The sequence below is a fragment of the Humulus lupulus genome, chromosome 3 (assembly GCF_963169125.1).
Source record: "Humulus lupulus chromosome 3, drHumLupu1.1, whole genome shotgun sequence".
NCBI lineage: Eukaryota > Viridiplantae > Streptophyta > Magnoliopsida > Rosales > Cannabaceae > Humulus > Humulus lupulus.
The window spans coordinates 181,730,473-181,755,805 of NC_084795.1; positions in this window are offsets into that span (position 1 = coordinate 181,730,473).

The window sequence follows — 25,333 nt, forward strand, 5'->3', positions numbered from 1 at the left end:
AATTATCAAGGATCTACGCACTACAAAAAAGGACGCATCATTTCAAGAAAACTGCCAAAATAAAAAGATCTTGGTTGCCTACCATTCTCTGCAAAATTGGGACTCATGAAGTTAGCCAAGCTTTCCTTGACCTTGGCGTGAGTGTAAATCTTATGCTTTATTATGTGTACTCACAACATGGAGTTGGAGAAAGGAAGCCAACATTTGTTGTGCTTTAGCTTGCTGACTACTCCATCAAAAAGCCTCACGGTATTGTTGAGGATGTTCTAGTTCAAATTGAAAAATTCAATTACCCTGTGGATTCCCTTGTTCTTGATACCCAATTTGTGGTAAATATGGATTCAAAATTCCTATTATCCTCACAAGACCATTCCTTGCTACTGCAAATGCTTTAATCAATTCTCGCAATGGTCTAATGAAAATATCATTTAGAAATATGACGCTGGAGGTAAATATTGTCTACATTGGAAAACAATCTCGAGAGGATGACGAATGTAACCAAACTTTTATGATTGACACTATAATTCTTGAGGAGATTTATTTGTGAAGCAATTTTGAAAATCTTGATGTACTCCTCCATCTGTCTGAGTATGAAAGTGTTGACATGGTTTTTCGGTAACAGGGGATATAAAATCCAACAATAGAGAGACTAGACTTTTGATAAACTGAATAGAAAGAAATTACAAAAAACAAGAACACAAAATACTCATAGGGTTTTTGTAAGGCCCTGGTTACCCCAGAACAGTTACGGTGAACGGTGAACCGGAAATTTGACCCGCTACCCGAGTCCTTTGGTTAAAAACGTGTTCTAAGTGTCATTATCAGGTTAAGGTGGAAAATCAATAAAAAGTAAAGGATATATTTTATTGAATACATAAAACTGTCCATGGGCCCATAAAAACATTTACAAGTTATTTACAACTCAAAATGGTCATTACAGTTTCAAAATTACAAACCCGCCGACCTAAGCGGCAAAAATAGGGTAAACCCCCTAGTTCCTCTGAGAACTCCTTGGCTGTGGTGGTCAAGCGGCCACACATGTATACATCACCACCTAAGCTCTCCAATCAAGTTTGGGTGAGCTTTTCTTTCCATTTACCTGCACCACATAGCACCCATGAGCCAAGGCCCAGCAAGAAAACACAATAAAGCATGATATAATATCAACAATGATCGTAATAATCCTTCAGGACTATCAGTCCAAAAAAATAGGTGACAGTCGCAAAAGACACTAAGTTGGGTTCAACTCCCTTTAGCCTTGTGACAATAGGGTCACCGGGGCTTAATAAATAAGTGCACTTTTATTAGTTCGAACAGGATAGGTGCATGGTGACTAATCACAACCATAACCTTCCTCGTGACCTAGAGTCATAACCCTGGAACAGCGTTCCCTAGCCATGTGACTAACAGTCACCGGGCCTTTGGCCCTGGCTCTAGTAACTAGTCTCAGACTAGACAAGCGCTTATAAGTTCACCGACCTTAGGGTCGGTCCAACGTTAATGCCTTAGAGCCATTCAACGCTGATATCGATTAGATCTAATCTTCATTTGGCCTTGCATTCATGACGCTATGCCATTTCTGACTCTTAGGTCAGTGTCCCTGACTAGTCAGTACATATACAAGTAAACAACATTCGCTAGCATTTAATAGGCAATCCATACCCACATTTACCAATCAACCTGCCTCAATAATAATCACGCATGTCATATATACACAGTGTGTAGTTTTCTTACCACAGGTTCGAGCGAGAATTAATAATAAGAACGATCCTTGAGAACGATCAACCTTTTGGTCCCTTAGCGGTTACCTGGTCATAACCAATTATGGGATTCCAACAATAAAATGAACAACAAAGGGTTCCCAAACCAAAACATAGCCTCCGAGACATCTAGTACTACTAAACCGGGTAGTAGGATCGATCCCGAGGCCTAAGGCTAGCATCCCCGAGCCAAAAACCCATTTCTGGCCAAAAAGCCACTAAGGGTCACAACCCGCCCCTCAAATAGAGGTGGCCTCCTTCAGCACCCTTCAAGGGCCGCGGCCCTCCCTGGCCATGTCACGGCCCAACCCCCAGTTCAGCCAATACCCTTGTTTTTCTTCCCCTGCGATTTCCCTTGGAACCAACCTTTCAAACCAAGTTCAAACACCACTCAAACATCCAATACAACCCCTAAACTTGATCTATAACACTCCCTCATCAAAACCCAAGTTAAACCCCAACCAAAACTTCCATTAATTCCAACTATCCACAAAGAAATCACAAGCTAAAAACTAAAGCCAAAACAGAGTATACCAGAAAATGAATGGCTAGAAACTTACCTCCAACTCAGGTTGTGATGCTCTTCAATGGTGGAACACTCTCCCAAACTCCCAAGGTCTACTTCCCAAGCTAGAATCCTCAACAAGAGCTCAAAAATCACAAAGGAAATGGAGGAAGGAGAAGGTACGGGTAAGCTTCACTAACTTGCTCTGTTCTTCCCTCTGTTTCACAACCAAAGGGTTTATATCTATCCTAGGGGTAAAAAGACCATTATACTCCTAGGTCAATTAAGGGTTTCTAAAGTCTCCCAAGGGAAAATTTGTCCTTACCAACCTATCTCGTTAATCATAATTAACGCTCTCCAATTCCCGCTATCCTCGATAATCCCAAACACCAATAATTAATATCCCGTTACCCTTTAGTTCCCGGTAACACTCTAATCATTAAAATCACCCTAAGACTCATCCCGAGCCCCGAACTTAAACCTGTTATGACTAGACCGCTAATCAATAATCCAAGATCGTCTCATGCCAAATAGCTCGAACAAACCCACATTATAATGTGGTCTCAACAACATATCACCGACATGCATACAATTATACAATTATACCCTCAACGGGCCAAATTATCATCACACCCCTGTAATTAAAATGTGGACCCACATGCATGCATTTAATATCATATTATAATATAATTCACATAAACATGCATATATTCATTTAATGACATAATTAAACAAGTATGGCCCTCCCAGCCTACTATTCCCGCCACTAAACACATCGGAGAATTCGGGGCATTACAACTATCCCCTCCTTATAGAAATTCCATCCTTGAAATTTACCTAAACAGCTCGGGATACTGACTCTGCATATCTGACTCCAACTCCCAGGTCGCTTCCTCGACCTTGCTGTTCCTCCACAATACTTTAACCAAAGGTATCATCTTATTCCTGAGGACCTTATCCTTTCTGTCAAGTATCTGAACTGGCTGCTCCTCAAAGGAGAGATCTGGCTCAAGCTCCAGATCTTCATAACTCAAAATATGATTCACATCAGATACATACCTCCGAAGAGCTGAAACATGGAATACATTATGCACAGCTGACAATTCCGGAGGCAAAGCCAATCTGTAAGCCACCTGACCAATCCTTTCCAGGATCTCAAATGGACCTACATATCTAGGACTCAGCTTTCCTTTCTCCCCAGACCTTCTCACCCCTTTCCATGGCGAGACTCTAAGGAAGACATAGTCCCCCACTTGGAACTCCACGTTCCTGTGCTTGGGATCTGCATAGCTCTTCTGTCTACTCTGAGAAGTAAGCATCCAAGCTCTAATCTTTTCAATGGCCTCACTGGTCCTCTGAACTGCCTCAGGACCTAAGTATCTTCTTTCACCCGTCTCATCCCAATGAATGGGAGATCTGAATTTCCTACCATACAGCATCTCATAAGGTGCAACTCCAATGGTAGAATGATAACTGTTATTGTAGGAGAACTCTATCAAAGGCAGATACTTACTCCAAGATCCACCAAAGTCCAGCACACATGCTCTCAGCATGTCCTCCAAAATCTGGATCATCCTCTCAGATTGCCCATCTGTCTGAGGATGATAAGCAGTGCTGAATTTTAGCTGTGTCCCCATGGCCTTCTACAAACTCCCCCAAAACTTGGAAGTAAAAGTAGGGTCCCAATCTGACACGATCGACCTAAGTGCTCCATGGAGGCGCACGATCTCTCTCACATAGAGATCTGCATACTAGTCAACTGTATAGGTAGTCCTCACTGGCAAGAAGTGAGCTGACTTGGTGTAGCGATCTACTATCACCCAAATAGAGTCATGCTGACCAAGAGTCCTGGGTAAGCCCACCATAAAATCCATTGTGATTTCTTCCCACTTCCACTCTAGGATATCCAGAGGCTGTAATAGCCCTGTTGGCCTTTGATGCTCAGTTCTAGTTGAGGGTTAAGGGTCACAATATTTAGAGTGGTTTTGCACCAAACCACTTTCCAAAAAGGTACTAGGCCTCACACAAGAATCCCGAAGTAGCAGGGTTTCTCGAGGTTATGGCGCGTGAGTCTTGATCACGCGTGAATCCACACAATAAGGATTTAGCTCGTATGTAACTTAGGTCGAGTATAAAGGATCTAAAACTCTAGGTTTCCCTTACTTCTACTATCAAAGCTAGGTTATATCCTAGGTCACATCTAACAGGTCACTTTGTCACCAGGCCAACTAAATTATGGCCAGTCAGAAGAAGAACTCATAACTAAATTACTGCCAGGCAAACTTAGGTCGAGCTCCTCTTCCCAGAACAAAAATAAAGACAAGTAGGTCATCTTTGAGACCCCCATTCCCCACTTTGGTCGAGTGGTGGAATGGCAGTTCGAGGTTGGACGTGATGCCTTCTTCAAGGCCGAGCATATAAAGTCTTGTATAAAGACTCAATACAAGGTGAACAAAATCTTGCTGAGTCACAGGAATGAGATGGTTCCCAAAACACTTATTGCCTACCCTCTGTTAGATGAAGAGTGGAGTTGCACCCCACTCCAGAACGAATTTGGAGGATGGAGTGATGAGCACTTAAAGGCAGATGCCTTCATTCTCTTGGACTAGTACTTCATAGACTTTTTAAACTATGTCGAACTAGCACCATTCCAGCTCCCCCCGAACTCATATCGACTCCAGGCGGGGTTGAAATGCCTATTATTGAAGAATGAGTGGGAGGTCCCCACCCCTACTGATATTATGTATTGTTTTTGCCTCAAGGCCCATCCAGAGACAAAGGGTCGAGGTGATGCTTTCTACTACCAAACTAGATTCCCCAACATAGACTCCATAATCGACCTCCCTAACCACCCGAGCGACTTTAAAGAAGTATTATTTTTTAACCAAAATGTTCAAGAACTGCAGACACATATATTTCAACTGTCCTCGTAAGTTTCCCGTCATTGTGAATTCTTTATTTGAATCCTTTATTTTTGCTAAGTTAATCATTGATCTGAATCAAGTTATTGTCTTGTGCAGCTATTTACAAGAGGAAGGAATGATTTGTGACTTTGGGAGGTCAATACGAAACCTTGGCCAACCGCACTGCCCCCAAAGAAGGAGTGTAGAGTGGTTGTAAATGATGCCACGATGGTGAAATGTAGTATGATCAAAGAAGATCAGACCTTGAAGCTTAGATCTTGAACTCCAGTTTTTGAGGAGGTCGAGGAGGAAGAACAAGAGGAGGTAGCGTCCTTGGTGCACAAGAGGCTTGCTGACGTGGCCCTAAGAATTGAGGGAAGACAAGGGTGAGAAGAGTCGGGGGTAGCAGCAGGCACCTCTAGTCAAGGTAATGATGATAAGGATATAAATTGAGCTGCTGCTGAGTTTATTTTTTCTCGGTATGACCTGAGATGAGTCGTGAGTCGTAACTATGAAAACTCGGACCTAGATATCACACTTCAACAGTGCATGGATCATCTAGTAGTCCGTGATGACTTGGCTCTCCTTAAATATACTATAATAGTGGACAACACCCTTAGGTTCAGGTCAACCATTTTTAACCAGTATGGGACTAACCTTCTGACCTGGGAGTCCATTCGCTAGGGTAGTCATGCCTTTTGCATCTCCCAGGCCGAGTATGAACCTAGTCCGGTTGAGGTTCCCGGACCTAGTGAGCCTCGCAAGATAATCCTTTTAGATTCACCCCCGATTCCGACCATTTATGAATTAGAGGTCGAGTCCAACCCAGATCAGAATCTGAAGCTAGTCATAGTCGTCTCCCCCTCTAGCTCGGAGGGTAGGATTTTCTCCTTGTTGATTTGTATTATCTTGACTCATTCCTTGGATCTAACTCTTTCGCTCGTTTTCTTTCAAACAAAACACATGGACCTAAAGAGCGCCTTCAAGCCTGCTGGGGCTAGAGCTAGAGCTGGACCTGTCATCAAGAAGTTGAGGATGTCAAAGAAAACCACCTTCGGAGCCAGAACCGCCATTGGATCCCCTGCAAAAGATAAAGGTGCTAGCTCCATCTAGAAGCAGCAGTAACCAAAGCAGCAACAAGCTTAGGTAACAACATTTACCACTCAAGAATTTGTTTGAAAATAAGCAGAGTGCACAGAGATTGGTGTGGTGCGCCCTGTGTAAAAACACAAAAAAATTCCATCTCTCATATAAACAATTTACATGTTCAGGTTAACATCCAGACAGAAATATTAATATACAATATTATTAATCAAGTAACACATATATAAAGATATACATACTTATATATATCATATGTACATGTATACAAATATTCAAGAATAGAAATATTTACCTCTTGAAGCCTATCAAGTGTCCTTGAATCTTTTCGTATATATATCGATCTTCCTATCCAATGTTTTGAGTACTAAAACCACGATCTTCCGGAATGTTCTTTGCTCCTTAAGATGTGTGTGGGCACATAGAGAACATGGGTTTATAATTTACAAATCACAAGTATATCTCACATGATAACTTGGATTCTGGCTTGAGAAGGGTTAGAATAAAAGAAGAAGATGATGACAATTTCTTGTCTTCTGAAACTATTTCTGAATTCTCAATCTCTTTATTTTTCTTCTTCTTTTTATTTCATAATATATATAGAGATTATTTATTACATTATTATTCCTAATCATAATAGCAACATATTAATAATATCATAATGATGATAGGTATTGATTTAGGTAACTATCTAACTTACCAAATTTGAAAATATCTATTTTTAAATCATTAATTAAATAAATAACAATAAAATAAAAACAATAATGATACTTTATCAGTACATTGCTACATGTATGACACAGTCCCTGGACTGTGTCATGCGTGAATAGCAGTATTCCCTTTCCAGGGATATTGCATTTTTTATTTATTTATTTAAAATCAATCATTCCACAAAATATAGTATTATCTTTTTAAGGAAACGATCACAACCATATTTCAAAATTTAAATTTTCAATTCAAAATTCAAAATTCAAATTGATGATCATCATTATCATCATCTTTTAAAATTCAATAAATAAAAAACTATTTTGACTTACTAATTTTATTTTGTCTCACTCAAATAAAATAATTAATTTTAAAAAATTATTTATTTATATTTCAAATTTCTATATTTAAATAAATAAATATATTTTCGAAAATTCAATAATTAATTCCAAATTAATCATTCAACTTCAATTATCATATAATTGTATATCAGACCCGAAGAATAAAATTCTTCTCAAATTTCTAAATTACAGTTTTATGCTTGTATCAACTCTTACCTTGATGTGATGTTGATAGAGCTACCTTGGGGACCTATGGACCTATAATATCAAGCTCCAATAAATATTATATTATTAATAAATGCTCTTTGATTGAATAATCATATTAATTAATCTCATGATTACTCCACTATAAATATGAGATTGAACTCTTGATAATCATAGACATATATTTACAAAGTACATTGTTAAAGAATAAAGTTCCCATTGATATAATCATTATATACAACGTTTATCCTCTATTAATGGTTCATAATTAAAAGGGAATAAAATTATAGTTTTACCCTTTTAACTATATCTTGTTGCTAGCGTACCATTGACTTTACTAGTTAACGTTGTGTCACAACAAGTTTGCGCCGTGAGCGCTCATAATCTTTTCAGTTCCAAAAGTCAACCCAATAGGGAATCATTATTCAATCTATAAGAAGGTATAGATTCCATATCTGTTAAAATATTTCCCCAACCATATATATCAGTGAGTCCCCAAAACAATTGTTCTTAGACAGATCATTCTGACAAACCTTAACGCATGAATCAAGGGATCAGATGACATATATAGGAGTTCATAATAACCTTGGGAATAAGATCATCGTTTGATGTGTTTGATTAATAGTATGAAATGGTGTTTAAACAAGTATTAACAAATCACACCTGGTCCAGTTTTATATATCACTATATATAAAGCACCTTCACTAAAGTGTCCTACTACACTAGTGACCCGGATCTAGGTCACTTGTATTCATAATACTAGCGAACCGTACAAGCGGTAACTGTTGACGGTAAGAACTCGTCAACGATTGATGGTTAGAAAACTTCAATCTCTATACTGTAAGAAGCTATGAATTAGATAGAAAGAACTCTAAACAACCGGAGAAAACTCAGGCAAGCATGAGAACCAGAAGCATATATTTCATAAGTCTCCTTTTTACATTCAGTTTTCCAACCCCTTAGCCTGAGGGGTTGGAGCCTATTTATAGGGGAGGCTCTATTGGCCCAGGATACAAACAAGTCCCAGACCGCTGGGACGTACATAGGTACTCTGATAAAGTAGTGGCTCAGGGCGTAGTGGTGTCTACCCTGATGGTGTCAGAGTCGTGGCCTTGGACATAGTACTGTCGGCTCTGGCGCATGGTCGGGGGTGTCCAAGTGGTCTCACCACTCTTCGTACAGGTCCGTACCGCCACTACTCCTCAGACGCAGATCATAGGGTCGTGCCTCTGTTCTCTCCATAACCGTACACCCCGTGTCAGCGCACGTGTTCCGTACTCGGTGGTCCTCATCAATTCCCGTTCAATGCTCCATGTTTGTTTGGCATATCAACAAGATTCCCCTAAGTGATCTCATGCCTGTGCCAAGGAGGCTTCATCCTATGCATGTCCTGAGAAGTCGAGGTGCCGAGGGTCAGGGCCGGCCTATGCGGATCGCATAGACACGAGGCTAGGAGCACGGGTACCTCAACACACCCCTCACCCTCGCATAGCGAGGCTGCCTCTCCTCCTTCCGAGCGCAGCGTCGCGAGGCTAGGAACACGGATACCTCAACACAGCCCTCACCCTCGCATAGCGAGGCTGACGTTCTTCCTCCGAGGTGCAGCGTCGCGAGGCTAGGAGCACGGACACCTCAACACAGCCCTCACCCTCGCATAGCGAGGCTGACGTTCTTCCTCCGAGTGTGGACGAGGCTTGATGCCTGCTGGAATGGGGCGCACGCGGATGGCCAGCTGGGGGCCCTCGCATAGCGAGGGTGAAGTTTGGATTGGCAAGTGGCCGAAGTCCCTCGCCTAGTGAGGGTGACTCTCTTACCCCAACTCCCTCACCATCATGTGATGCCCTTTCAGGATGTCTCGTAGCATAGGGCTTCACTTGTGAATAGAATTCACAAGGAAAAAATTCCACATTTACACTTCCCCCCGGGTCTATAAGTGCACTTTTAAGTGTGTTTGTAGACTCTCTCCACTTCTCTTGCTTGACATGCACGGCCAATCTTGGGGGATTTTGCCTTGGCAATTTTTCCAACGCCTCTTGAAGAAGCATGAGGTGAGTCTTGGGGTTGTGTTTCTTTTTTTAGTATCCAAAGAAACACAAAAGTCACCCAACACTTGAGGGAATCCATGAGAGATCCTAAGATTGCATAAGGACCAATCATCCTCCATCGCGGATCCCAAGGTTACCCATACTCTTGATCTCCACCATTTATAGGGAAATAGATCCAAGGGCTAGGGAGCATTGACTTTCCCTATAAATACTCCAAGGCTTGAAACCACTTCACTACACAAAAACTTGCTTAGCCTAGTGGTATTCCCTCTAAGCCTCTTCCAAGAGCTCCAAAGTTCTATTCTCAATAGAAGCATTTTTGAGGTATCCCTTCTTTTTCTTCTTTTTTTCTTTTTGTTTAAATTTTTTTTTTCTTTTTAGCTTCGTGGTGAAGCTGGGCATTACCTCGCTCCTACGATCTTGCTCCTGCTCCTTTGTAAGTCTGTCCTTGCGTCCCCTCAGTTTCGTATCCCCACAGGTATGTCATCTTCATCTCTTCTCCCTTTCGTTTTGCATTGATTATACGAGAGTAAGATTGATGGTTGCATGACATTCAACCTTCAGAGTTTAGCATTTTCTTCGCATAGCCTTTCCAGTACCCATACACCGGCCCTTTTCTTATACCCTCACACTCGTGTTGTAGATATTGAGTCGCCCTTATGCGTATACGCCCTCGAGTCTTAGCTTGTCCATGGCGTCTAGGCGATGTCCCGAAGGTCCGTCTAATGTTGAATTTATTGAGTTGTCCTCTTCCGACTCGGAGGTCGACGCATGTAAACCTTCTAACCGCGGGGGTGTGCGGGCGCTCTACCTCAGGAGACTATCTTACCTTAGACATAAGGCGTACTGTCTAGAGAGGGAGCTAGAATCCCATCCCGGGGACGCGGGTTCTGATCTCTTCCCCTGGCAAGCGACATACATTTCCCAGTTACAATCCACCCTCCAGGATTGCCTTTCCGAAATTGCTTGCCTAGAAGAAAACTTTCCCCCCGAGCCCTTTTCCTTCTGTCGTGACGAGTTTCCCGATTACGTGGATTCCTCCTTTGAAGGAGGTAGACATGAATTGGTTGAGCCGGAGTTCCTTTCCATGGTGCCGCCCGCGTTCCCTCTCCTATCCCCTGTCTTGCGCCCTAGGGTCAAGCAAAGAGCTGGTAGACATAGGACATGTGGGGGATCTTCTAGGACCCTAAGAAAGTCGGTTGCTCATAAATTGCCTTACTTTGTCCAGGTACCCGAGATGCCGAAGAGAGTTTTGGACACTTCTGATGAAGTTGGAAGGTCTACCGTTACCCTGAAGAAATTGGGCAACATGCTGAAAGCCCATAAGTTACCCCTGAACCTCAAGTTTGTTATACCAGAGCGCAAGGAACGCGCGTCTGCACCACAAAAGGGATTCGTGGCGTTTAGCGATGCCATAATCCGATCTGGTGGAGCTTTGCCACTCCACTCTTTCTTCATCAAAGTGCTGGACTACTTTGAATTGGCGCCACTACAATTGTCCCCCAACTCCTGGGTGATGCTCAGCTGTTTGTATGTGTTGTACCATCAGGTGTACTCTAGGGGGCCTTCCACAAGTGAGGTTCATTACTTCTTCACCCTGAGGGAGAATACATAAGCCCCCGGGTTCTACCAGCTCCAGAAAGCCGCGGCCCTTAAAGGGAGTTCCCTCTTGGAGGGATCTATTTCCAATAGGGGGCTTGGAAGTCAGACTACTTCTATACTTATAGTGGGCAGACCCGATACTCTAACTTCAATGCCCCACGTAAGGCTATCCTCACTTTGATCCCATATACCAGAAATTTCTCTTATTACTCGACCTCTTTTTTTTTATAGTTCTTGTAACTGTGGTAATTTCCTTTCGTTCGATGGCAGGTCTCTTAGGGGTCGTTGGTCCTAATCTGAAACGGGCAGCTCATGACCGGGTAATACAAATCCTGGCTATGCCGAAGGAACGCAAACAAGCCAGCGCCCTTTTCACGGAAAGCAATCTCCACTTATGTGGGCTGCTGACCCCGGACCAGAAAGTTACCTTATGCTCCATTTCCCCTTAATCTGAGGATCCCGCCCCGCGTCACCCGACTCTGTTGATTTACCACCAGTGGCACCCGTACTTGAGAGTCCGTGGGTATATGGTCACGATGAAAGGAATTATGATGAAGCAGCCGATAGGGATTACGTCTACTCCCCGGGTGACCATATGGATGTTGAGGAGACCGTGGTGTCTGAGAACTACTCCTGCTTGTACTCTGTTGCTGGCAGGGCTAAGGGTGTAGCCAATGACGGTCATACTGGCGGTGCTACCTCTCGGATGTCGCCGTTAACGCCTGGCGGTGAGTTTGCCTTTGACGCCCCTGCCCCTTGCCCCCCTATGCCTAGGAGGAATTTTGTCATTCCCTCTTTTGATGGGGTTCCTTCACCCCCGAGGGGGCATTCCAGGTGGGCATCCACAGGCGTCTCTTTACCCCAGGAGACGACCCCGCACTCTTCTGCTCCTCGCACTACTGTGGACGGGTCAGGGCCTTCTCGGTCCCCATCCTTGCCAAAACGGGCCTCGACAAGCACTCGCGCCTCCCCCGGCTCAGCTCATGTTTCTATTCCCGAAGATCATCCCCTGGCGAGCCAATATGGGGAAGCCATGAGCCATCACTTGGGAAACTTTCCCGAGGGTGAATGGGGGACCCTGCACGATGTTCCCGAGGCTGAGCTAGAGAATGCCTATATGCGAGCCTCCTTGCAGGTAACTGACGCGATACTTGGTTTACTAATTTATGATAGCCACATAAATACCTTTTATATTGCTTCTGGTGTATCATCTGACCCCTAAGGCTTTGTTTTATATCTTCGTCCTTACTCAGGCCTCTATTTTGAACCATCGGCTTCTTGCCTCCCACTCTTCATCGGCTCAACGGTTGCAACACGAGCTTGAGGAGGCGCTGAGGAACCTATCGGTGGCCCAGACTGCGAAGGATGCCTTGTCCAGCCAACTGGCCGAGATGGTATGCCAGAGGGATACCGCCTTGGCCCGGGCTGCCTCAACCTCTCAGAGCAACATTCAGTTGGAGGCTACCATCCAAACTCTGAACGGGAGGATCGCTGTGCTTGAGGCTGAGCTTGTGAACGTGGAGGATCGCATAATCGGGAAAACGTTGCATGCTGTTTGGAGGACTAACCCCACCGTCGACCTATCTCCTTTCGGGGACCATGCCGTCGAGAAGATTTCTGAGTGGAAAGATCACAGTGGAGATTCATAGATCCCCTTGTACTCTGTCTATGTATGCTTTTGTTATGTAATCCCTTGTACCATTTCTTCTCTTTTTTTTTGTCAAACTTAAAGGGCTCTGATGAGTCCCTCTTATCACTGTTGTTCGTGGATTACATTTTTTTTTTATTTGATGGAGATAACCTTTCTGGTGCACCTTGGTTATACTTGTAAGGACACTTTAACCCGTTGGGCTGTTGGGGTCCTTTTATATTCTTTGCGCGCGCTTGTTACTTTTTGCGAGAAGCGTCCTTCTCGTCCTTATACATAGTACTATTTTTTTTTTCCAAGGGTCCCTTGTAAGACCCTTTTTGGGCTAGCCGGCTTAATGGCCGATCTAGACTTATTGGGTGATTCCCTCCTTACAGCCTCACCTCTTGGGGTGTCGGCCTTTCGTCGGAGGTCATCCTTTTGAACCAATCCCTCGATATTCATAAGGGTAGCTAATCCTTGTGAATATAAGAGACAATTTTTTTTTTTTTGTTTACTTTTGTCGTCCTGCCCCCCAAGTACCTGGTGAGATTTATCTCGGTGGGGACTTTAGTTGATATTCGCATAAAGAAATAAGTTACACACGAAGTGGAAGACAGTTTCATTCATGGTAGTCGGATTACAACGATATATAGATAGGTAAAAGGCTTACATCTACTTGGGAGGTTATCTAGGTAACCTCTTTGATTCTTATCTACTAAAATAGCATAACCTGCAACAAACTAAGCATAGCTACTACTTGTACCAGGCGTGGTAGTCTCATTGCTAGTCTTACCTGGTTGGGCCTTTCGTGATTCTGGGGTCTTGTCCCTGTGGGTCTGTACCTCCGTGCATCACCATCGCTGTTGGTTCTGATGGCTTCTCTGACTTGTGAAGGGAGGTGTTATAACACTCCCTCGCCTCTCATTGTTCTCCCTTCATACTCGCTACCCCACCAGGAGTTGGGAACTTGACGGTGAGGTGGTATATTGAAGTGATTGCTTTCAATTCTCTTAGGGATGGTCTCCCCAATACCGCATTGAAAGCAGAGGCGCAATCTACTACGACGAAGTTTGCTATGATCGTGGTTTGTCGGGGTTGTTCACCCATAGTGAGTGCTAATTCGATCACCCCTAAAGGTTGTATCGAGTCCCCTGCGAACCCGTATAGGGAGGATTGACAAGGCTTCAAGTGCCTGATGCCCAAACCCATCTTTTCCAGGGCGGGGCGATATAAGATGTCCACAGAACTTCCATTGTCTACGAGGACTCGATGCACCCGCCGGTTGACCAACTGAACTGTTAACACCAGCGGATCATTGTGGGGGAAGTGTACCCCCCGCGCGTCCTCCTCGGTGAAAGTGATCGAGTCATTTTCTCCCTTGAAGTTCTTTGGGGGTCGTTGTTCCAAACTCATAACGCAGGGTGGTGGACTTCGCCTGGCTTCTCTAGCATACCGATCTCGTCCTTTCCGGGAATCTTCCCCAAGCCCTGGACCTCCGAAAATAGTTCTCACTTCCCCCTATATCTCTGGAGCTTCTCTATGCGTCCTAGATAGCACTGGTTCGTCCTCCGTTTTTAGCCTTTCCTTCCTGACATACCGACCTAGGTGCCCCCTGCGGATGAGTTCCTCAATTTCTTCTTTCAGGTGGATACATTCTGCTGTGGTGTGACCAATATCCTTGTGGTATTGGCAGTACCTATTGGGATCCCTTTGGGACCGATCCTTCCTCATTGGTGGGGGCTTCTTGAAGGGAACCCGCTTCTCGTTGGTGATGTAGATATGCTCCCTTGTATCCGTCAGGTCCGTATAGAAAGTATAAGCCGTTTTCCTATGGTCGCTTCCCCGCTTGGGTTTTCTATGTTGATCATCCCTCGATCCTTCGTATGCCCTCTTCTTCTTCGCACCATTCGACCCTTCATTGGTTGGGGGCTGTGCAGGGGACTCGCCCATTCCCGCCTTTAAGTTCGCATGACCATCCTCTACACGAATATACTTCTGTGCTCTCTCGTAGAAGTCATCTAGATCTGTGACTTCCCTCTTGAGCATATTATCCCACAACTTGCTTCCCGGAAGCACCCCGGCGGTGATGGCCATTTTTAACTCTCTGCGGGTCAGGCTCCCCACTTTGGCCGCTTCCATATTGAACCTATGGATATAGTTTTTTAGGCTCTCATTTTCGCCCTGTTTTACATTGGCTAGGCTAGTTCCTGGCATTGTATAATCACGCACGGCATGATGCTGCTGGAGAAATTCGTCTGAAAATTGTTGCCAAGACCTGACGGACCCCGGTCGAAGTCTCTTAAACAATTTGTATGCGGGCTCTTTCAACGTGACTGCGAAACAGTGGCATCTAGCCCCGCTACTTATCCCCCTCAGCTTCATTAAGTCATTGAATGCGTCTAGATGGTACTTGGGGTCGGTGCTTCCTTCATACGGGGTCATATGAGGCTCCTTGAAGTTGGCTGGGAGTCGAATGGCTTGGATCTCTTTGGTGAAAGGCGATTCATAGTCGAACTCTTCCTCAAGGCTCTGCCCTCCAGACACGGTGACAATCTTACTCCGCAGGCTCTTCATCTCCGTATCGAGGTCTTGCCTCCTCTTCTTCAGGGAGTCCCTCAACATGGATGGGTTGACATCTTCCTTTCCTCTGCCGTCTCGGGGGACAGTAGGAGGGGTAGTTCTCTTATTCGCCCTCTTCTTGTTGAGCTCCTCTCGTAGGTCTGAGGGCGTCCTCTTTGAGGTGACCTCGACGTCGTTGCGAGAGCCACCATTGTTCCCTTGCTTTGGCTCCTGGGGTGGCCTCGATGGTCTAGGATGCTCTGGTGGCTTTTCCCTGGGGGTGTTACTGGTGGAGTGTCTGGTTCTTCCTTCGTCTACTGGGACAGTGGTTTCCCGACCCTTCTCTTTCCTCTTGGGCAGGGTCACGTTTGACTTACCTTGCAACAGGCCATTCAGCACCTCCTGCATGTTCTCCAGGGTAGTCTCCAGTCTTTGGTTTTTACGGTGCAGTTCACGAATCTCCTCTTCATAGAAACGAGATTTAGAACTCGAGCTCACGGAATGGACCCGGGGTTGCTTATCGCGTCTGTGCGTTGAGGGGCCCGGGTCTTGCCAGCCGGAGTTCGGTACCTTCGGTGGTTTGGGAGGAGGGAACTCGTTGGCGTTCCCAGGTGGTGCAGTAGTTGTCCTTGGAGGACTCTCACCGGGCGGGATGGCCGGAGACGAGGCCTCCTTGTCATTCTGGTGAACCTCAGGGTCCCTTGGGGGGTCTACGTCTCGGGGTGGAGGTGGATCCTTCATGGAGGCCTTCAGCTGGACTCCGGTAAGGTGGACCTCCACCTCTCGAGGCTCCTTGAGACGCTTCGAACGTCTCGGCATTTTTCCTTGCCGGAAGTAATGGCAGAACAGTAGCTTGGTGCTTACGTTCCCACAGACGGCGCCAAACTGTTGACGGTAAGAACTCGTCAACGATTGATGGTTAGAAAACTTCAATCTCTATACTGTAAGAAGCTATGAATTAGATAGAAAGAACTCTAAACAACAGGAGAAAACTCAGGCAAGCATGAGAACCAGAAGCATATATTTCATAAGTCTCCTTTTTACATTCAGTTTTCCAACCCCTTAGCCTGAGGGGTTGGAGCCTATTTATAGGGGAGGCTCTATTGGCCCAGGATACAAACAAGTCCCAGACCACTGGGACGTACATAGGTACTCTGATAAAGTAGTGGCTCAGGGCGTAGTGGTGTCTACCCTGATGGTGTCAGAGTCGTGGCCTTGGACATAGTACTGTCGGCTCTGGCGCATGGTCGGGGGTGTCCAAGTGGTCTCACCACTCTTCGTACAGGTCCGTACCGCCACTACTCCTCAGACGCAGATCATAGGGTCGTGCCTCTGTTCTCTCCATAACCATACACCCCGTGTCAGCGCACGTGTTCCGTACTCGGTGGTCCTCGTCAATTCCCGTTCAATGCTCCATGTTTGTTTGGCATATCAACAAGATTCCCCTAAGTGATCTCATGCCTGTGCCAAGGAGGCTTCATCCTATGCATGTCCTGAGAAGTCGAGGTGCCGAGGGTCAGGGCCGGCCTATGCGGATCGCATAGACACGAGGCTAGGAGCACGGGTACCTCAACACACCCCTCACCCTCGCATAGCGAGGCTGCCTCTCCTCCTTCCGAGCGCAGCGTCGCGAGGCTACGAACACGGATACCTCAACACAGCCCTCACCCTCGCATAGCGAGGCTGACGTTCTTCCTCCGAGGTGCAGCGTCGCGAGGCTAGGAGCACGGACACCTCAACACAGCCCTCACCCTCGCATAGCGAGGCTGACGTTCTTCCTCCGAGTGTGGACGAGGCTTGATGCCTGCTGGAATGGGGCGCACGCGGATGGCCAGCTGGGGGCCCTCGCATAGCGAGGGTGAAGTTTGGATTGGCAAGTGGCCGAAGTCCCTCGCCTAGTGAGGGTGACTCTCTTACCCCAACTCCATCACCATCATGTGATGCCCTTTCAGGATGTCTCGTAGCATAGAGCTTCACTTGTGAATAGAATTCACAAGGAAAAAATTCCACATTTACAGTAACTAATCTAAAGATTCCATAACTATATTTTATTGCAAACTGTTTCAATTTTATTATCTTAATTTGGATCCTCTCATACCAATATTATAACAACCCTCAAAACATACAAGACCAAAACATGCGAAAATCTAAACTTTTACTTTAATTCATTGTACCAAACATCCATAATAATTTTTTTTTAAAAAAGATCGTGTGCGCACACTTTTAGTTTTAGCAAGCGGAATTACAATTACTCTTTTACAAATTTAAAGAAAAACAAATGTCCTAAAAGAAATAACAAGCTCCCAATGTTTCTTTTCAAAATGATGTTCCATCAAAACCTCCTTAGGTTGGGCCACATGTACATATCCTTAAGCAGACTCCGTCACTCACAGCTTCACTTTGCTTTTGCACTTACCTACAACATGAAAAAACTAGGTAGGTGAAAACGCTTAGTAAGAATAGCCTTGCACACAAATATATTATACCAAGTAACGGGTAGCCCTAAGGTAGTTACCACTACCGGTAATAGGGTATTGGATAATTTCCAACACTCTCATACAATTCTCAATAATAGTCCTAACAAAAAATCAAGCACATTGGTTGTGCCCAACAACCAATGTTCATACATATCAAAACAACTTGCATTCAGAAATTTCCCAGAGAATCCAATATAGATAACCATATCAAACAATAACTTGGGTTGTTTCTAACAACCAAATTCTTACTTAACATAATAACCTGCACTCAGCAAATTCCTAGAACATACAATATATCACTCATATCGTAATATCCTACACTCAGAAGATTCTCAGAATCTTCAATTATATTTAGCACACATCATGACTAAGAAATTACATTATCAACAAGGGATCCGGGCCACATCCCAGTTCAAGCATTTATGTCCTGGCTCCAACTCGGACTAAATTACCATTGTCCTGGCTTCAACCCAGACTATATACTTACCATGTCCTGGCTCCAACCCAAACTATATTACCATTGTCCTGGCTTCAACCAGACTATATACTTACCATGTTCTGGCTTCAACCCAGACTATATTACCATTGTCCTATCTTCAATCCAAACTATATACTTACCATATCTAGGCTCCAACCCGAACTATATTACAATTGTCCTGGCTCCAACCCGGACTATATTACCATTGTCTTGGCTCCAACCCAGACTATATTACCCTTGTCTTGGCTCCAACCCGGACTATATTATGCTAAGGTTATGGCTTTACCCCAAACCTATTTACCACTTAACTGCAGAATGCCAAAGCATTCCAAGAGTAGGCATTAAGCATACCCTGGTCTTAATGACACAAACAAACTAGTTTAATCTACTACTACAACAACACACTAGTATATTCATGTTGTAGCAAAGAAAGAGAAAGGCTAACTTACATGGAGTCCTTAGTTCCCAATTGGATCTTTTAACTCTGCTATCTGCTTTTCCCTTTGTGATTATTGTAATTAATACAGTGTACTCAAATTATACTATGGCATACCCATATAGGTAATATTTTATGATAGCTACATTCAATAAAGTTCTCTTAGAGACTCTATTCTAAAAATTTCTCTTATACACTTTATAGTGTATAAGACCAGATTCTGCTTTAATCAATTTACGGCCTCCTAGGAAAATCATCCTTTCTACAACATGCTCTCCGTGTTGTGCATTTGAATATTTTATCTCTAGATGACTATCTCAATCGTATTATGCGTATTTTGATTACTTATAAAAGGAGCTTTAAACAACTCTTAGTCTTAGAGAACTACCCACTTTTTACTCATGTATGGAGTTTACCTTTTTCCATTCTTTACCCAAAAATACCGTGTTTCAACCTTTTACAATTTATTACCCATTAACAATAATACTTTTCGATTTATGGTTTTATAAAACCAAACTCCCATTTTTACCATCTTTAATACATAACCTAGGATCTTTATAATGTCATTTTCGAAAAGACAGTGCAATTGGACCCCGTGTTTAGAAAATGGTAAAAATGAATTCTTAATAACCATAAGATAATATGAGATTGGTTAGATATCCAAAACTTGAACTATTTTTTAAAACAACTTCATTCCCAATTTCGAAACTAACTTTTTCTCTATTCATTTTAGTGTGATAAAAATCCCGCTTTTAAGCTCATATTCTATATACTGTGTTATTAGGCGCAAGAAGCTGACCTGACAGCATGTCAAAATTTCGACCTCCTTTATCACCCTGGGTGAGTGCATAGACTCATGGTACAGTTCCTAGTTGCTTTAGTTGGTCATTTCCTCCTTTATGACTATGAGTCGGGCGGTGCGTGGAGAAATGACCTAACTTTCCACAAGTGAAGCAGCTGTTGTTGTGCACTCACCTAGGTGGTGCCGATTGCATTTGTTGCACTATGGCCAATATTTATTTTCTCTCCTAGGTTGCTTGTTGAAGTTTGAACTTCGGCATGGTGGCTCCATCCTTCGTTTATTATTTATACCATTAGGAAACTAAGAGTTTCCTAGAGTATTGGTCTTTCGCATACTTCGATTTCCTCTAAATGGAACCATCCCAGAAGATCTGCCCTAGTTGTTAGAGTATCTTCCTCACTCATTTAGAACATATGCTCGTTCTTTAGCTTTGTAGGGCTTCTTCTTTTATTGTACCAACCAGGATTCTTGGCAGATTACTTGTTCTACGGCTTCATCATAAGTGTCTGGGCTGGTCTTCCTGGTGTCCACGAATTGATCTATCTCTCTTATCAAACCCTTCATGAATTTGCATACCCGGTTTGCTTTAGTGTGTACCAAATCCGGAACAAATCTTGAGAGTTGGTCAAACTTGCGTACGTACTCTTGTATGCTAGATGACCCTTGGATGAGATTGGAAAACTCAACCACCTTCTGTTCTATCATTGTCTGGCTGTAGTACTTGGCATTAAATAGGGTCAGGAATTCTGCTCATTCAATCTGTGCACTATCACACCCCTTCCTAGCAATATCCCACCAGATGCGGGCATCCTTCCTTAACATATACACTGCAAAGATTACTTTTTCCCTTTCAGTTGTCGCCACAAAGTCAAAGATTTCTCCAACATGCTGACCCATTCTTCTACCATCAGGGGATCCAAAGTCCCTTCGAACACAGGTGGGTTTTTCCTGCTAAACCGTTCCGAGATCAGTTTCAGCTGTTCTATTCTAGATGCATCAGCTAGTGGGTTGTCTTCCACCAGTGGGTCTTCTTGTGTCAGGAATTCTTGTTGTTTGGGAATGTCTTCCCGTGGTGTTGGGGATGTGAGGTTGTGTAGCACTTCCGAGAATCTCTGCATCAATGCCTAGAACATATGAGTGTTTGTTGCATTCTTATCATGCACAGTCTTTCTCAAATCCTCTTTTTGAGTTGCCAAATTTGGTTCTGGCTGTACTCTTTATCCTCGTCCTTGCCCCCTTCCTCTTCCTCGGCCACGACCTACATCTTGGTCAATGATCTCTCGCTCAGCTAGGTCTGGTTGAATAATAGCTCGACCTCCCCTGGCTCGAGTGTTAGGCACCATCGCGAGTCTCTATACAACAATGTTTAAAACCTTTTAGTATAGAAGTTTCCCATGCACAAGGAAAAGGAAAGAAAATCATAACGATTCAACTCAAAACGAGTAGTCATAACATTCAAGGCGATAACCTGGCAATAAAAAATGATCATGATAGATTTTGCCATAAAATTTTAGTTAGTAGAACGATAAATACAAAAGTGAACCCTAACTATGCGTGGGGTTTCTACATACACCTGCTCCCACTATTCAAAAGTTCTAAAAATTAGTAGGTTTGCAAAGTCTTTACAAAAGTATCAACAAGACTTTCACAACAAAACCTAATCTACCCTATGCATCAACATATCTAGGTCTATATCAGAATCCTCATCTGGTTGTTCAGGATCTCCCTCTTGATCTCCCTCGTTGTCACCCATTAGGTCCACTACTGGCTCGGCCATCTCCTCCACCACCTCGCCATCTACTGCAGCTGCCACCATGAGCTGGGGTGGCTCCTGGGGTGCAACGTCGGGTGCGGGAGCCTCTGCTGCCATCTTCCCCTCTCGGTACCTCTCCTGCCACTGGGACATGCGAAAGTGCGGTCTGAACATTAGCTCGATAGATGCCCATAACTCTAGCCAGGAAACGGTGGTTGGGTCCTCGTAACGACACTGGAACTAGTGAAATGCCTCATCTCTTAGGTATAGGCTAGCCAGCCTCACCTGGTAGGTAGGGGGAATCTCCATATCGCAAAGGATTATATCAATCATGTACGTTCACTTCCATACTTTGGACAAGGAGTCATGTTCCCCAGTGAACACACGCGGGAATAGACCTGGTGAAAGTAGAGTCTCTGCGCTAGAGGATACTCGAAGGGTGGGTCCTCTAGGATCGGATTAACTATCTCTGGAAAATCTACCGTCGCACCTACAATTTATAGAATTGAGGTAAATAAAAAAAGCAATGGAAACATATATGAAAAGACAGTACTTACAGTGAGTGCCAGTCTATCTTCCAAAATGTACATGTGGGTTTGTCTACAGAATCAGCTCAACTCGAGCTCTGATACCACTTGTAACAACCCTCAAAATCATACAAGACCAAAACATGCAGAAATCTAAACTCTTACTTTAATTCATTGTACCAAAAATCCATCAAAAAAAACTTTTAAAAAGATCGTGTGCGCACACTTTTAGTTTTAGCAAACGAAATTACAACTACTCTTTCACAGAGTTAAAGCAAAACATATGTCATAAGAGAAATAACAAGCTCCCAACATTTCTTTTCAAAATTGTGTTCAATCCAAAACCTCCCCAGGTCGGGCCACATGTACAAATCGCCAAGCAGACTCTGATGCTCACTGCTCCACTTTGCTTTTGTACTTACCTACTAAATGAAATAACCAGGTAAGGGAAAATGCTTAGTAAGAATAACCTTGCACACAAATACACTAAACCCAACAATGGGTTGCCCTTAGGTAGTTTCCACTACCGGTCATAGGGTATTGGATAATTTCCAGCCATATAATACAATTCTCAATAGCAGTCCTAACAGAAAATCAAGCACATTGGTTGTGCCGAGCAACCAATGTTCATACATATCAAAACAACCTGCATTCAGAAACTTCCCAGAGCATCCAACATAAATAACCATATTATACAATAACTTTGGTTGTTTCTAACAACCAAGTTCTTACTTAACACAATAACCCGCACTCATCAAATTCCCAGAACATACAATATATCACTCATATCGTAATATCCTGCACTCAGAAGATTCTCAGAATATTCAATTATATTTAGCACACATCATGACTAAGAAGTTAAATTATCAACAAGGATTCGAACCACAACCCTGTTCCAACATTTATGTCCTAGCTTCAACTCGGACTACATTACCATTGTCTTGGCTTAAACCCGAACCATATACTTACCATGTCTTGGCTCCAACCCAGACTATATTACCATTGTCCTGGCTTCAACTTGAACTATATACTTACCATGTCCTGGCTCCAACTCGGACTATATTACCATTGCCCTGGCTTTAATCCAGACTATATACTTACCATGTCCTGGCTCCAACCCGGTCTATATTACCATTATCATGCCTCCAACTCAGACTATATTACCCTTGTCCTAGCTCCAACCCGGACTATATTATGCTAAGGTTCTGGCTTCAACAAGAACCCACTTACCATCTATCCGCAAAATGCCAAAGCATTGCAAGAGTAGGCATTAAGCATACCCTAGTCTATACACGAATCGTTTCTGGATTATTACTAGAACCCCCCTTTTTCATGTTGCCAGCACACACTAGTATATTCATGTTGTAACTAAGAAAGAGAAAGGCTAACTTACTTGGAGTACTTAGTTGCCAGCTGGATCTTTTAACTCCGCTATCCGCTTTTCCATTCACGATTACTGTAATTAATATAGTGTACTCAGATTAAACTATGGCATACCCGTATATCTAATATTCTATGATAGCTACATTCAATAATGTTGTCTTGAAGACTCTATACTAAAAATTTCTCTTATACACTTTATAGTGTATAAGACTAGATTCTACTTTAATCAATTTACGGCCTCCTAAGAAAATCGTCCTTACTGCAACATTCTCTCCGCGTTGTGCAATTGAATATTCTATCTCTAGATGACTCTCTCAATTGTATTACACGTATTTTGGTTACTTATGAAAGGAGTTTTAAACAACTCTTAGTCTTAGAGAACTACCCACTTTTTACTCAAGTACGGAGTTTACCATTTTCCATTCTTTACCCAAAAATATCGCGTTTCAACCTTTTACAATTTATTATCTGTTAACGATAATACTTTTCGATTTGTGGTTTTATAAAACCAAACTCCCATTTTTACCATCTTTATTACGTCATTTTCGAATAGAAAGGGAATTCTACCCCATGTTTAGAAAATGGTAAAAATGAATTCTCAATAACCTTAAGAAAATTTGGGATCTGTTAGATATCCAAAAATTTAGCTATTTTTTAAAACAACATTATTTCCAATTTCGAACCTAACTTTTTCTCTATTCATTTTTGCATGATAAAAATCCCGCTTTTTTGCTCATATTCTATGTTAGGTTCTCTAACCACAACCCTTTAAAATCTCATTCATGTATTATGAATCCTAATGATGGGAACTAGGAGAAAGCTCATGTCAAAATTCAATTTAGGTTAGGAGAACTGACCTCCCAAAACTCATTTTTTTGTTAAGGTTCGAAATTTCTAATTTTCCCCTTTTTAGAGCAACTTAGAAAAATTACTACTCTTAAAACATGAAATATTTTAATCTATAATTTTACCAGGGCCTTGATACATATCTGAAAAAATTTCTCACCAAGTTTCATAATTTTTGGATGGAAAACCCATTAAAAAATTTAAAGAAATCTGGGCAGTGCCTGCTGCCCAAGAGTATTTCTCAGATTTTTAGGGTTCTTTGATAAATTATTTCTCTTACATCGTAGCCCAGTTCTTTGTAAAATTTTACCAGGATTATTAATTGTATCTAATGTATTCTCTCTTAAAATTTTATAATTTTTAGGAAAGGGTACCTCATTAAAAAATATAAGACAATCTGGGTAGTGTTTGCTGCCCAGAAATTTCGTTTTCAGATTATTATGGCAAACTTTAAAAAACAATTACTCTTTAACAATTTTGCATTTTCCTCTAAAATATTTGTGTGATCCTAATACATATTTAAACTAATAGTTACCAAATCTCATGGCTTTTGGCTCAGTAAAACGTGTTTAATATTCAAAACAATCTTGGTAGTGCATGCTGTCCAGAAATTTTCCAAATTCCATCAATATGCCAAAAAGTTCATAACTTAGGTTTGAAAACACCTTTTTTTCGAATTTGCAAAGACTAAACTCAAGTACTCATCTATAACTATGCAACCAGGCAAATTATTTCCACAAATAGAGGTAGTAGAGTACGATTTGACCCATTGGAAGTCAGACCACGAAAACTTGGCAGCATGCATTTTACACAATCTAGCAAAATAAACACAACTAGCAAAATCCTAGCCACATGCATGCATGAAAATCAAAAAATTAACCAAGCTAACCTTCAAGCATAAAATAAACTTCAAAAACCAAAAAAAAACCTATACAACTAGATCTAACATGAATAACCAAAAACCACTCAAAAGCCAACAAAATACTCACCCTTTGTAGTTCTAGCTTGGAGATTAGATTCCTTAGCTTTTCAAACTTCCTCATTAGATTCTATACACTCAAATCGAGTCCCAAAGTTTCTACATGCAGATTTTTAAAAGAATGTTAGGGTAGAAGATGGATGGAGATGAGTGGAAAAACATAAAAGCTCTAGAACCCTTACCTTTGTTTTCACTAGATCACCAAAAAGCTTCAAACTTTGAGATTCTCCTAGAACCACCTCTCTTGAATGCTAGAATAAAAGATCCATGCCATGCATGTCCATTAGATCTCATGCA